This window comes from Python bivittatus, unplaced genomic scaffold, assembly GCF_059951505.1.
Source record: "Python bivittatus isolate LINGU-HERP-01145 unplaced genomic scaffold, Pbiv_v1 ctg000160_np1212, whole genome shotgun sequence".
Lineage (NCBI taxonomy): Eukaryota > Metazoa > Chordata > Lepidosauria > Squamata > Pythonidae > Python > Python bivittatus.
Window position 1 is genome coordinate 4961981 of NW_028277076.1, and position 13966 is coordinate 4975946.

A 13966-nucleotide genomic window follows, 5' to 3' on the forward strand; every position below is an offset into this window, starting at 1 on the left:
GACAGAAAAGCTACTAGGAATGAGAGCGGGAGAGGGAGAGATTGCAGAAGGGTCAGAAGCTAATTAGTTATGTCCTTCCTCCACTGATTATATTAAAGAAGATTGCTTCCACAGAACTACAGATGGTCTCCCAACTGCCTGACCAAGCTCAACAGAAAGCATATGGAAGGAAGGAACTGGAGCCAGTTCGGAACCAGCATCAGAGAAGTGGATGGATGGTGTTTATCATAGGCAGGGAAAAGTAATTAAGTCTGCAAGGAGTGTGTGGGCTTTCTAAAGCAGTGGGGATGAAAAGCAGAAAGGAAACTGATATTCATAGAAAGAAGAAGGTAGGCACCATCACCGCAGAAACCTGCTCATCTTTCCCTCTGTTGACCCTCGACCATTATCATTAATTACTTTATGAGAAAGATCCCTGGAAAGAGAGGGAAGAAAGCAGACATACGCTTGTTCAGTAACATTGTCCATGCACACAGACAATGACTGCCACCATTGCCAACACTCCAGTGGGAAGGATCCTAGAAGTGTGTTTGCTTTAAATAATATCCCCATGGTGCTTTTCCTTATACTTGTCCATACAGCTTGCAGTGTTCAGCTTATCCACCTAAAATCCTAGCCTGCTCCTGGTTAGTTTTATTATTTTCCATGACTAGCCCACTAATAAGCTTTCTTCAGAAACTCAGTTAACCAACGAGATCAGGATTTATTTGGGTGCTACTTCATGAAAGGGGTACAAATCGCCCCGCCCAGAGTCCCAAGAAAATGCTCCATGTACCTTTCTCTCCCCATGCCTTTTCTTTGCTAAAAATGATGGTTAGTATAAAGATTTATCCAGGACATCATACGATGCAGTCTAAAACTGAAACATACATTTCTCCACAAATCTAGCTTCTTTGTAAAGTTCTAATTTCCGATCGCTGATATTTTATTGCGATTCTTGCGAGTCAAATTCTGCTTTGAGTTTTGGAGGATGACATATCCATTCTTACTCTTAACTGGAGTTAATGTATGTTTGGTTAACAGTGCCATAACACAAAATCATTTATAGGCGTGAGTAGACTCATGCAACAGAACTTCTTCATACAGTCATCCATGCATTCTGCTGTCACTGGGCAACTCCCTAAAATGGAACAGATTTTTACCATGTATCTTCACAATTATTAGCTTTCAACTCATGTCATATTAAGTATTTGTCTTTAAACCTAATTTGCTCCTAATGAAACATAATCTGTGCGTGGACAATTTGGAACTGAAGAACCAGCCTCCAAATGGAGGCAGCTGTTGTCCAGAAAAGGTTCAGAAAATGAAAATGCCAAACAGATGAAACTACAGCTGCTAAGTAGCCCACATCTATGGTATTTGTATTTAGTATTATTAGTAACATTCTGGAAGCCTCAGCAGATTCACAAAAGCTTGTCTTATGGATGGATGATAATCGATCCTCATTTGGAGATGTCAATCAGAGAAACGTTTGGGGTTCTGCTTCTGAAGTCTCTCTCAAGTTAAATCTTGCCTATTATCTTCTGCTGACTTTTAGAACTGATACCTGATTAATATATTTCCTTTCAATTTAATTCTTCCTTTTACAGAAGAATTTCAGCTCTCTGTCGGAAAAGAAATGAGTATGATTTCAATTATGTGTTACGTTTAATCATACTGTCACTCTCTCTCTTGGTTTCTGGAAAATAAACAAATAAACATAGTATGAGGTATATGGTATGATTGTGAAGATTATAGGCCCGATCTTCAACTAGTAAAGTAGGACATGTTATAACACTTCAGTGTAACTTTGTAGTCTCTCTTTTACCACAAATAGCTGTTTTTCAGCTATTGAAAAAAGGCTGTCAACAAAAGGAAGAATAGGCAACAGAAGTTTGATAAGTACTAATTATTGCCAGAATTTAGGAACATACTTAAAAAAAAAGTTAATTCTTTATACATGACACAATGGTCACTAATCTAAAAATAACACACATGAAATTGGCTCGTGATACATTCCCTCTGGGAAGTATCTGAGTTGGCAGATGGAAAGAAATGGGTTTTTATATTTTGTGTTAGTAGGTAATGGTTGTCATTTCAGCAACAAAGAAAAAATTAATTGCAGTTAGGAAAGCTTCACCAGAGAGTTTCATGAAGTTATGGAGCAATCTCATTTTGGGTGTCATATTCCTTGATTGCAAGGCTTACACTTTAAAAGGGACATTTGTGCTACATGAAGTTCATTTTGAGCCTTCTATGGAATGTATGTAGAAGATGTCCTATATGAACAAAAGATGAAGCTTAAATTGGAAAGAAAGTAAGAACATTATAATGATTATTGTGATTTCCAATGTGTCAAGAGTAAAGTTCCATCAATCTAACTAAATGCTGAAGTATATCTGCATACAAGTAATCTAAAGATCATAAATGGCCAAATCCATTTTGGGACTTGGCTAACAACACTCTCAAGCTTCAGCATTTCCTAATCAAAGCTGTCCTAGAGCAAAAATTGTCTCTCCTTGTTAACAGGGAAACCAGCACTTTAATAGGAATGAGAGATATTTTTTCGACCTATAATTTTTTCTGTATAACGTTTTTCAAGTTATTGTGCAAGAAATAACCTGTAGCTTATTTTAAAAGCCACGTTTCCATATTAAAGTTTCCATTTTTTTTCTGGAGAGAATGCCCTTGTGATTCAAATGACATTTTTTTCCATTCCATCTTTGCCTTGGAAAGAACACACTAAGATTTTTAGCAAAGAAGAATGTTGGTTCCCAAAGCTACTGTGTGATTTTATCACATCAAACTCTCTTGATAAATGCAAAGACTAAAGAACCAAAACAGCAGCCACCTTGTAGATTTCATCTTTTTCGGAGGAGAAAAAAGTCATTTCAGAATATTGAATGGAACACATCTGAAGTCAACCAGGCAGCTGATAAACAAACACAGACAGACTGACAGGACTGGGAAAATAGGGGAAGTTCATAAGAACCATTCATATTTAATGCTAAAAAAAAATTCAAGAATCCAACTGGAAAAGAAAATCATACATCATTTAGAAAAGATCTAGCTTAGCACAACTAAACCCAAGATAACTCCGTATTTTAAATAAATCTTAAAACAAAAATTACTTCCTACTGATAAAATGTTCTTAGGCAATCTTTGACACAACCAGTTGTGGATTTATATCTATAGCCTTAAATAGGCAAGTTCGTGTAGCAAAGAAAACAGGGGAAAAAATCCATTAACTAGCTATATACGCTAATTATGTTTTCTTCATGTACCTGAATCATGTTCTATATCATCATTATGCAGGATAATTTTAGTTTTTGTACAAATTTCCCTATTCAAAGAAATTGTTTTTCTATACTCCAGGTGTGCCTTGCATCAGTAAGATTTCCTCTTACTCTGAAACTATTCTTGTTCTGGGAAAATCTTCTGGTGTATTATTGTTTTTCAGATTCCTTTGGCTTGGCTGCATGTTGTCCTTTTGCCAAACTGGAACTGTGCCCTCGTCATACAAAATGATGAAAGGAACAGCTATTTTGGAACCTAGCTGGCATCTTATTTTTTAATCTTTAATAATGAATGCTTGGGTTCTCTCAACAGGTGGGTGTCACCCAACAGCTTCACTTGGGAACACGTCAGGAAAAATGATGCAAAGCAAAAGGTAGGGCAAGGAATACCTACATTTTCACCCCACACTCAAAGCTTGTTGCCAGGGTGGTAAGTAAGCATGAAGAAGCCTGTAGGTATTGTTAAGAGTTGGCAAGGCAAACCTGGCAATTCACTCTTCTAAGGGACCACGTTGTCAAGGATTGGAATTTCCAGCCTGCCCTATCAAGCTTCCTATCTTCTCTATGGAGCTATATATTGCTGATGGTGTGAGTGAGACCGAGATACTTCAGGGAGTTTGGAAGTTGATGATGATGAAATCAAAACCCACAACCTTCTTCCTCTACAGATTTCCAAGCCTCCTGGAAGCTGGAGGCATCTAGGCTAATTTTGGCCAGCTTGAGTCAGGCAAGAAGCTTTGATCAATAGCTATAAAGTCTTGTATTACCTAAAACACTGGATCTTCCAGCCTTAGTGATGTAGCTACTATAATAATCTGCTTGGTATAAGTTTTAATCACTCTGGATGGAGCAATTTAATACTCTCTTTCTCATCTTGAGATGGAATGGAAGGAACTTTGGAGACAGAAGAAGAATCAAAATAACCTTCCTCTTCTTCTTCTACTGGGCAACAACCCACTAGAAATCAAGAGGTATTATACCCAGCTATACTGGCAGTATTGTAAAGTCAGACCAAGTGTTAAGCACGTAGGAGACTTCATTATGGGAGGAACTGGTGCTTGGAAATGTAATGTTCCAACACACAAAATCAGATCTTCATTAGCAAGTTTCCACACGGTCTCTAATTTGCTGGGAATTCCAATGAATTACTACTGTCTGGGACAATGCTGAAGAGTGCCAGGACTGTAAGCACAATTATGGTAAAATGGGACAGATCCTTCCTGCTGGGGCCTAAGGAATTACAACAGAGAACAGGGCTGGTGATGTTGACATAGGGAAACTATGTAAGACTGAGTTGCCTGGGAGAATGGTGCACTGTACGAAGATACATATGGTGCAGATGACGGAGACCTACCAACTGGCTAAAGAAAACACATAGGATCAAGAACAAGAATGCTGCCTGGGTGGAGAACATCCATCAAATAAATCAGCTTGTCGTTGTCTAGCAATACTAGAATGGGAGATTGCGGCAGTGCGGGTGGGCGTGAAACAGCCAGGACTGACAGTGGAGATGGTACTGATGTGGTCAGTGTCACTGGGGCTGAACACGGCATCAGCATTGTGGAATCAAACTTTTTCTTCTGAAATTCTGCTACTGAAGGCTGCTTACAGTTCCTAGGACACAGAGATGTCTTCAGAATATAAGCAAGACCCAAGAGCAAGTGACCTACCATGGATCGGAGATGTTGAAGGTTCTTTCAGAGCTGAAGGTGAGGGATCAGCAGAGAGACCAAATGCAAGATGTAGAGTTAGGCTGCAATAGTTTTGCTACAGAGAGAAGGAAGGGGCAACTTGGCCATTGATTTAAGTATTTAAGGCCTGTTTAGTAAAGGCTTGGCAGTGGGGGCGTGCATATGCTTCATGGCTTTTGCCCAAATAAATCAGGACAAAGTACCTAAAAATCTTTTGCAATCTCCTCCCGATAACACATACATGTATTTTTTATTAGTGCTGTTAAATGACATCGTGGCTTTGATATGAAACACCCAGGTTTATGTGGCTCTGAGGTTTACTGGGTGATGTTGAACAAGTCCCTCTTTTCACATTCTCATATATTTTTGTATTCCACACCTCCTACTTTTTAATATGGAGTTGGTGGTCCCTTCCACTTGCACGTATCCCAGACCAGAACCACACTGATCTCAAAACCCTGTGGAGTTTGCACTGGCCTGCAGAAGCTGAACCAATTAACTCCAGTTCATCTCCAGAGTAAATGCTGAGGTATGAGCTTGCATCTATCCTACACTGCCCTAAAGTGAGGTTTGCATTTGGGGTTTCTAGCCTAACACAGTGAAAATGTTGACAGATGGAAGCTGCTTCAAATGGGGGACAGAATTTAAAGAAAGGATCACAATAAGGAACCACCAGAATGTCTTTAAAAAACCCATCTAATAGTTACTTTAGGGAGATGTTTTCAAGAAGACTGTCCTCATTCCAGTGTTTGCAAATAGAATATCTGTTCTCCGGGGAATTTATTAAACTAAGCATGTTTACTTTGTGGAAAGAGGAAGTTTTGAAATACAGGGCATGTCATCTCAACTATACATTCCCTAGAAAAGACAGAATTGCTTGACATGTAGCATTTGCCAAAGCCAAACTCGAGGCTGCTGGGGTGCCAAAGAAAGCATGACAAGGTTTATTTCTAAACTTCTGGCTCTTAAACATGCTACTGTGTAGAGAACGGGTGGGATGGGGGGAGAGGACTCCATAAGATGAAAAGCCATCAGGATCCTTTCCAGAAAATGATCTCATGGGCAGCTGCTTCCACAGGCAAAAATATTTTCCATCTATGCAAATCCGACTTCATTATTGCTCGAGACAGACTCCTAGCTGGGGCTATATGTCGGCACGACGCAGCATTCATTAGTGAGTGATATTCCCAGAGAAGCTTGTCACCTGGGAAGGAAGCAGCGTGCTCTGACCCTCTGCAATTCAATTAATTGGCTGGAAGTTATAGTGTGGGTAAGGAGGAAGTTGCTTGACAGGAGAGCGATTGTGGCTGCTAAAATGAATGACAACATTTGTGGGAAATACAATTCTCAGCAGGAGAGTACCCCAGGACACTTGCTTGCTGTTCTCTATCTTCATACTATAATAGGTTGATGTGCCTGAGAAGGGAAAAGAAGTTCAGTGACTCAGATGTTGGCCTTCATCACTGACCACAAAACAGTGAATGATCTGCAGACTGTAGGAAGGGAATGAGCAAAATATTCTTCAGGGGATCCAGATCCCACAACCCTCGTGACTGGAAACACTCCTGCTGATTAACTTGGGTCAGCTTGAGAAAGCTCAAGCAGAAGCATAGAAGTGGGAGTTGTTCCTTCAACAGATGCACTATAGAGTTTATCCTATGGTCCAAGAGATGTTGGACCGTAGGATAAAATAGGATAAAAAGCCCACAAGACTTTTCTTGCAGAAAAAGGATGTTCGTGGATGTTGTTTTCAATTTGTCAGCTGTATCATTAATACTGTAATCACCATAACTATTTCTGATACCCCATTGTAGAAAGTCTTCAGTGACGTTCCCACATCAGTCAACATTAATATCCAGAGAAGGTTATGTATCTCTCATTGCCAATGACTGAGTTGGCTCTCAACTTCAATAAACTGGCACCCCCTGCTAACAGAGTAATTTGACCATCACATTCTCAACTGGGGGATCACTAAAGCTTCCCAGAGTTATGTTTGTCACTTGAGTCCATGATCTCTTATGAAAGTGGTGCAAATCATCTAGTGTTTAAAATGCCAAAAAACAAAACAATACAAAACAAAAAAAACCCTATCCAAACTTCTGCTTCCGTAGAATGTAAAGCATTTATGCAGCTTCATTGAATTATTCCCTGTATTCCCAGGTCATACTTTATACTGAAAAGAGACAAAGTCTCAATACATTTTTAAAAGGAGCTATGACAGCAGGGAGATCCCTGAGCATCGACTTAGCCTATGGATTCAATTAAGGAGACATGGGACATTCAGAAATGGCATCGTATAGTTTCTCAGGGGATCTCCAGATATAAGAGTTCAGTAGCGCTATCTGGTCTTTTGCTGCGTTCAATTTAACTCCACTGCCCAGTGTAGAATGGCCTTGAAGGACAGGAGGAAGAGCCACTCCCAATGCAGTGGTCAGATATGAGAAGCTTGGGCTTGGGCCAAGAAAATAACTTGAACTCACAAGCCCCTCCCTAGTTCACATGGAGATAAAATGAGGGAAGCACATTCAGACTCGCAAGATTCTGTTACTATAGCTTGTTACAATCAAAGTAGTCCTGACCTGCATGGCATTGGTTTCTTAGTCTGGTCCACCTCGTGGAGCTGACAACCTTTTGCCTCTGTGCTCTTGTAAATGTGCAGCTAGTAAACCTGCTACCTACAAGAACCATAACTCAAAAAAGGCACAAAGAGGGGAGCTGCCATAACAAGCTGAAATATTCTTTTCTTGGCTATGATGCTCCAAGACTATTGGGAAAACAGCACTGGCTTCTCTCCAATTCATAATTTTGGCTCCTGGCTAACCATACTCTGAAGATTTGAACAGGTATTCCTAGAATTTTGGTGCTGTTAATATATGTGTATTAAATAACTCAAATGCTGTTCAGTTCTATAAATAACGTCAATACCACAAAATCTACCTTATGACTGTCTGGCATTATATACCATTTGCTACCAGCCATACACTCTCTGGAATTTTGTAACCAGCACATTCAGTTGACGCATTCTAACTGACGCACTCAAACCACTGGAGGAAAATGATAATCTTCCCAATTATTCCCCTCCTCGAGAAAAAATTACAGTGCTTTAATAGAAGAATGAGAAAAACATACAGATGCTTTGGCTCTAATACATGTTATTCATTAAAACCTTTTCTGCATCAATCTGCAATGTTGAAGAATGCTGAAACCAAGAAAGAATAACTTCTCAATCTCCTATTGACTGATCAACAAAATTCCTGCATCGACAGTTTGCAAAACCAGAGGCACCATTTTCAAAAGGTTAGCTAAGAGTCAGAACACAAAGCCAAAAAGTCTGTGGTCTTGTTGGTCTCCAGAAATTTAGATGGAGTGTTCCATGGATAAAGGGACAGGAAACCTTTTCTGCAGAGAAGAATCAATAGCCTGATTAGTCTTTGTGGGATTTGGGATATTTTCATGGCAAATTAATGGCGGTTTTTTTCCAAGCCTACAAGAATCTGTAACGTGTGATCCATAATGCCACCGCAGTAGTCAGATGAATGGAATCAGTCAGAAAAGCTTGAATAAATAAGACAAGTTTTTTTTTTCTTTAAATCTACTGCCACCCAACAAGAAGAGAGTATTGGTAAAGAGAAGTGACTACGTATGTAAAAAAAAGCAACCAAATTCTAAAGACTTACAGAAAATATATATGCTTTAGATTTACTGGGTCCATAAAATTATTAAGTACTACTTTTATTGACCATTCATTCATTTCACCTCAGTATTTTCTCTGAAGCTATTCTTTTTCCTGAGGTCATGTTCTGAAGGCTTGATGTTGGAATGAAGACAAACGATATATTGATTTTCTTTCATTTGCAACATCAGAATGGCCAACCGCGCCACTATTCAATTTTAACCATATTTTGTTTGACTGAGTGGATTGGTTTAATGTCTGCATGTGGCATATCCACAGAAGAAGCCCATCTTCCAGCTATTTCCTGAAGCAAACATTTCATCTTATAATAATGAATGGGTAATGCTCAAAAAGTTGAACATTTATGTGTTCTGAAGGAAATATCATGGAATTCTACATCAGCATGATGGAAGAGTCTCTTCAACACAACTTTATCAAATTAATATCTATGGAATGACTTAACAGAACAAGGATTTCATAGCAATAGAACAGAAACTTTTCCTACAATGGCAGCAATTTACTTTTTTCTTTGGTATGGTATCCTATCCTTCCTTAACAAAGTCATATGTTACAGTTATGCCTTCCAAATAACGTGTCTTCACTATTATCACATATTTCAATCAACAGATTTGATTCAGAGGAACTTTCAATTATGTAAGAAGTAGGAGAATTGTAGATGTCAAGCAAACTCCAAAACCAACAAACTGAAACACTCTGTGGTCATACAACATATTTTCCACAATATTTATGTGCAGCTGGCACTGCTAATACTAACTACAATTTCCAAACATTTCCTCACATACATTAATATGTGAGCTTGGTTTAGGCAACCACAATCTTTTATAGCTATTTCAAGTGCCAATACTAAAAAAAAAAAGGGGGGGCAGTTAATACAGGAAATGCTGATCATTCAATATCCTTCAGTCCCTTCTTGACTTTCCATGTAATATTTAAATTGGTACTCTCTCATATTGCCTGAGTTTTTATGAGCTGCATGGTTTCTGCGTTATATCTTAAGTTTGGCCTAAATTTAGCCTAACAATGTAAAAACAAATGGCACATAATGAGTTTAAGGCTCCTATTTTTTCACACTAATCCTCAAACAATTCAGAATCTCACTTCCAGTTAAGATGCCAATAAAAATGTCTTCTAGAACAAAAGGCAAGGTTCCTGCTTTAACAAGCTGACATACCTATTTTCAAATTTAGAGAGCTGTGTGTTGGAAATCCAATATTCTGTTCTAAATCGTCGTGCTCCATGGCATCATACAGATGTTGAAGCTGAGATTCAGGACTTGCCACTTATTCTTCAAATCACAACTACAGTGATTTCACTTTACATCCTTCCCCTCTGCATTGGTGATTCTTTCAGAATGAATGTCAGGATACCTCCCAATTTCCAATTCTGAGTTCAGTCTCACGTTCAAGTATTTTAAGCTGGTTAGACTCCATCTTATATAGATGAGGAAAGGCTAATTTTTTTATGGCCATAACATTTGCAGATTATCTTCCAAGATTATTTTCAATGTACAGATAATTTATTCTAGAAACCACACTGTAGTTATTTTAGTTTCAAAGAGTCGCTTTGGCATTATCCAGAGCAGTAGCCAATTAAAACAAACCAATATCCATTTGGAAGGAAAACAAGCACAGAAGACAGCTTTCTTACATTTAATTTAAACTGGCTCCTTATGTAAAATTTTCTTACTTTTTAAAAACTCTTAGGAAACTATTTTTACTTTTTAAAAGAAATTTCATTCACAGCTTGGCCAATTTTCAACGTGAAATCATCATGAGGAACGTAAGCACCAAATCACAATAGGTGATGACAATTTTTGTGGGTTACTTAGATACTAATATTAATATTAATTTCACATGAAAAAGCCCATGCTGTTATGTTAAAAATGCTAAATGTTAAAATATCAGGCAATGTTGAACATTCAAAATTGCCCGTGAAGTCCTTTACACGGGGAATGTTTGTACAGGTAGTCCTCAACTTACGACTTTTTACTTCTTTTTTTTCACACTGCAAATAGTCACCAAAGATTACTCTTATAATATGCTTTAGGGGTATCTAGCCTTTCTCACAGTGCTATACTATCACAGCAATGGTATCTGAAACCATACGGCTGTCAATAAGGGATTCCAAGGACACCATTTCAATTTCCCAGTGATTATTTATTTTATTTAGCAAATTTATATGGCCGCTCATCTCACTAAAAGTGATTTGGGTAAGAAAGGCTTTTTTGTTTATATATTCAATACAAAAAATGGCAAACAACCGTGTTTATAAAGCACTAGTCATTTATGTATATCTTAGAACTCTTGCACTGCTATCAACATAGGCGTATCACCCTTTTGAGTCTACAAATTTAGCGTAACTAGGACAATTTAAACTGGGGTGATCCAAAGACCATTCTATGTAATCTCAATCTCTTCCAATGGTTACATGCCCCATATTGCTAATAGTGCCTGGACACTACTATAAAAAAGCGATTTTTTCCTCTCTACCCTTTCAGAAGTTACTGTATTCAAACACTTTAGTCAGCCTTAAGCAACATTCATCCACTAAGCTATTTTCTTCTACACCAAAGAGGTTTCGAAAATTAATATGCTTCTTAGTCACTACTATAATAACTGTGTACTTGCTATTAGACTATGCCAAAAGAATGTTTCATATAAACATAAAGCTGAAATTAGTTTGCACAGTTTAATCTGCACACTAGTGACTTAAATTTACCTCATTTGTTTAGCTGGGATTTTGCTTCAAAACAGCTGCATGAACTTCAGAAAGCCAAGTCATTTCCAGGGCAATAATTATGCTTGAAAGGACTTTTTGTGTAAGGAAAAAAAGTTGTTCTATGTGTCTTTTTGGATCCATCATTTGATCACAGATATAATAAAAGAATGACTTGCGTGTTACAGTAACTAATACTATTGGCTTTGGAGAATGTTTACAAGCCATGCTAACTCAAGCATCTAATTAGAATATTCCATGGTGGCCAAAATATATTATTCATCTATCACAATCATCAGTACTCACTGTTAACTTTATTATCTAGTCTAATTCCTTTTTAAGGTCTTCCAAGTGGAAGATCATATCTAACCACACCTTAGCTCCATTCAGCCTGCACAGGGATCCTCCTGCCAGTGCCCCTGAAATAGCATTAAGGGCTCACTTGATCACCAATCTATGCAGGAGCAAAGCTCCGCTGGTTTCCACATGGGCTTTAACCTGTTTTTGTTGAAAGATCTGCTATTTTCCAGTTCAATTCTTTAACAACTCTGAGCTGGATACATCTGTGATCTTTGGATGGGTGTGTTTTCATTTTGTCTGTAACACCTCAGGCTCCACTAATTGTCAGGAATGTTTGTTTCATTTTCTCATACTGCCCTCTTGGTATCACTTCAGGTATGGGTGTTGATGCTAAATGTTCTGTAGGCCTCCAAAGCATCACTCCAACTTCTTCTGGTGAAGGATCAGAGGGGAAAAGTGATGATAACTGATTGCATTGTATCAGGGTCCCTTTCCTCTGTCTATACTAAAGGGTTTGGAATTGGCCAACAGTTCTCTTTCGGGAAGGCTGAAGTCTTCCAACCCAGCAGCTTTGATTTGCTAAAAATACTTTTTTTTCCAGAATTACAGGAATGTGGATGGAAAAAACAACTTTTCTTTTTCCACAATCAATCTCAAACTGGGACACTGACTTTTAAACAGAGATGTGAGATATACCAAGTAAACAAGCTGAGTAACATTGCTCTCACAGATATATCTGAAGCAGAACTTTTCACTGCAACAAAACTACTGTTAGAAAATACTTGAAACAACCTTCATCTCTCCAAAACAAATGTTGTTACAATTTCATCTGTTGGTCTCCTCCGGACAGGGGGAATGCACGTTAGACTGCGGTTACCTACTGAAGACCTGAATCAATACTTGATTCTGTCTCAATGAGGTTCACTGAATACTTTCCTTTAGCCAGCTAGCACTGTTAAGACATAAACAACCTTAACATCAGCTGGTAACAAATGCAGGTTATTTTGGGGGGGGGAAACAGCGAATAGACATTATTGCATAATCTCTTTTGTTTCATGCTTGGTGTTTGTGAAAGATCAGCTGGCACAATCAGGATATTGACAGAAACAGACGGAAGAAAAATGTTTTTTGTTCACATGGTGTCCCGTCTTCTTAGTGGCTTACGAACTAGTGCTTCTGTTTTAGAAGGAATTTGGTACCAATATACTAAGAATGCCATGAAGATAATGCAATCTTAGCTAGACTTACTTGAAAGTAAACCACACAGATTACAAAGCCTGACTCCTACATTTGTTTAAAATGAACCCCATCTGCTTTACAGACCATCAATGGCCACTGGAAGCTTCTTTTTATAATACTGTAGCTACATCTAAATAAACTTCCACTTTGAGGCAGACTGATGGAAGGTTCAGGCATTACAAATAAAATGGGTTTTTCATTCCATGCTGAGATGCGGGGGGGGTTGCCCCCTGCTTTAAGAAACAAACCCTGTTCTTGAACAAGTTACCAAGCCCAGTGAATCCCAGCCCAGGAAGTGCTGAAAACAACAGTTAAAGCAATGGAGTTAAAGGTGCAGGAAATCACTGCAGTGGTTAGTTGTGACTTTTCCATTTATAAGTTATATATCGTGTATGGAATGCAACTATTCCAAGTTTTATTTTCCAAATCCTGATCCTGCTGGGAAAAAGCCGGATGGAATCTTCCAGATCTATCTGATGGGAATAAACCTTGCCATGTAAGCCTCATTGTACTTTATGGAATGACCTCCTGGGCAATTTTTATTAGTTCTACTAATAGAATTGTTCCTCAGTCAGAATTATACACATTAAAAAGTTCACTTGTTAGAAAGTCCTGTTACCCTTAGGTGTGTTTATAGGGTAAATATCTAAAATAAATTCCATCAACATGCTCTCTAGGTACATTCTCAAACTGAAGCTACACTTACATTGAGATTATACAATTGAACTGCCATGTGCAGAATGTGGGTTAGACAATAACGTATAAATAAACTAAAAACCACAAAAGCAAAGCAAACAAATTCACTACTTCTATTTGTTTTTTGATCTCCTTCTGGAAGTTCATATAAATAATTTTATGAATAAAGGCTCCAGAATAACAATATAAATAGCTATTTCTTCATCAATTTTACAGCTGTAGTGTTCTACTTTCTGTCCTGTTTCAATTCTTCTTCTGCCAATCCAGTTTTTCTCAAAGCCAACAAAACTTCAGAAGATCTTATTCGTCAGAAAACAGAGTCTGTTCAGCTGATATAAGTTCTAACCCTTTCTTAA

At 38.1% G+C, this 13966-nt stretch overlaps 1 protein-coding gene across 4 annotated transcripts in view; it reads right to left on the minus strand.

The window, feature by feature from the left end:
* RALGPS1 (Ral GEF with PH domain and SH3 binding motif 1) overlaps window positions 1-13966 on the minus strand; it is a 116605-nt gene that overhangs the window by 38858 nt on the left and 63781 nt on the right. The window lies entirely within an intron of this gene.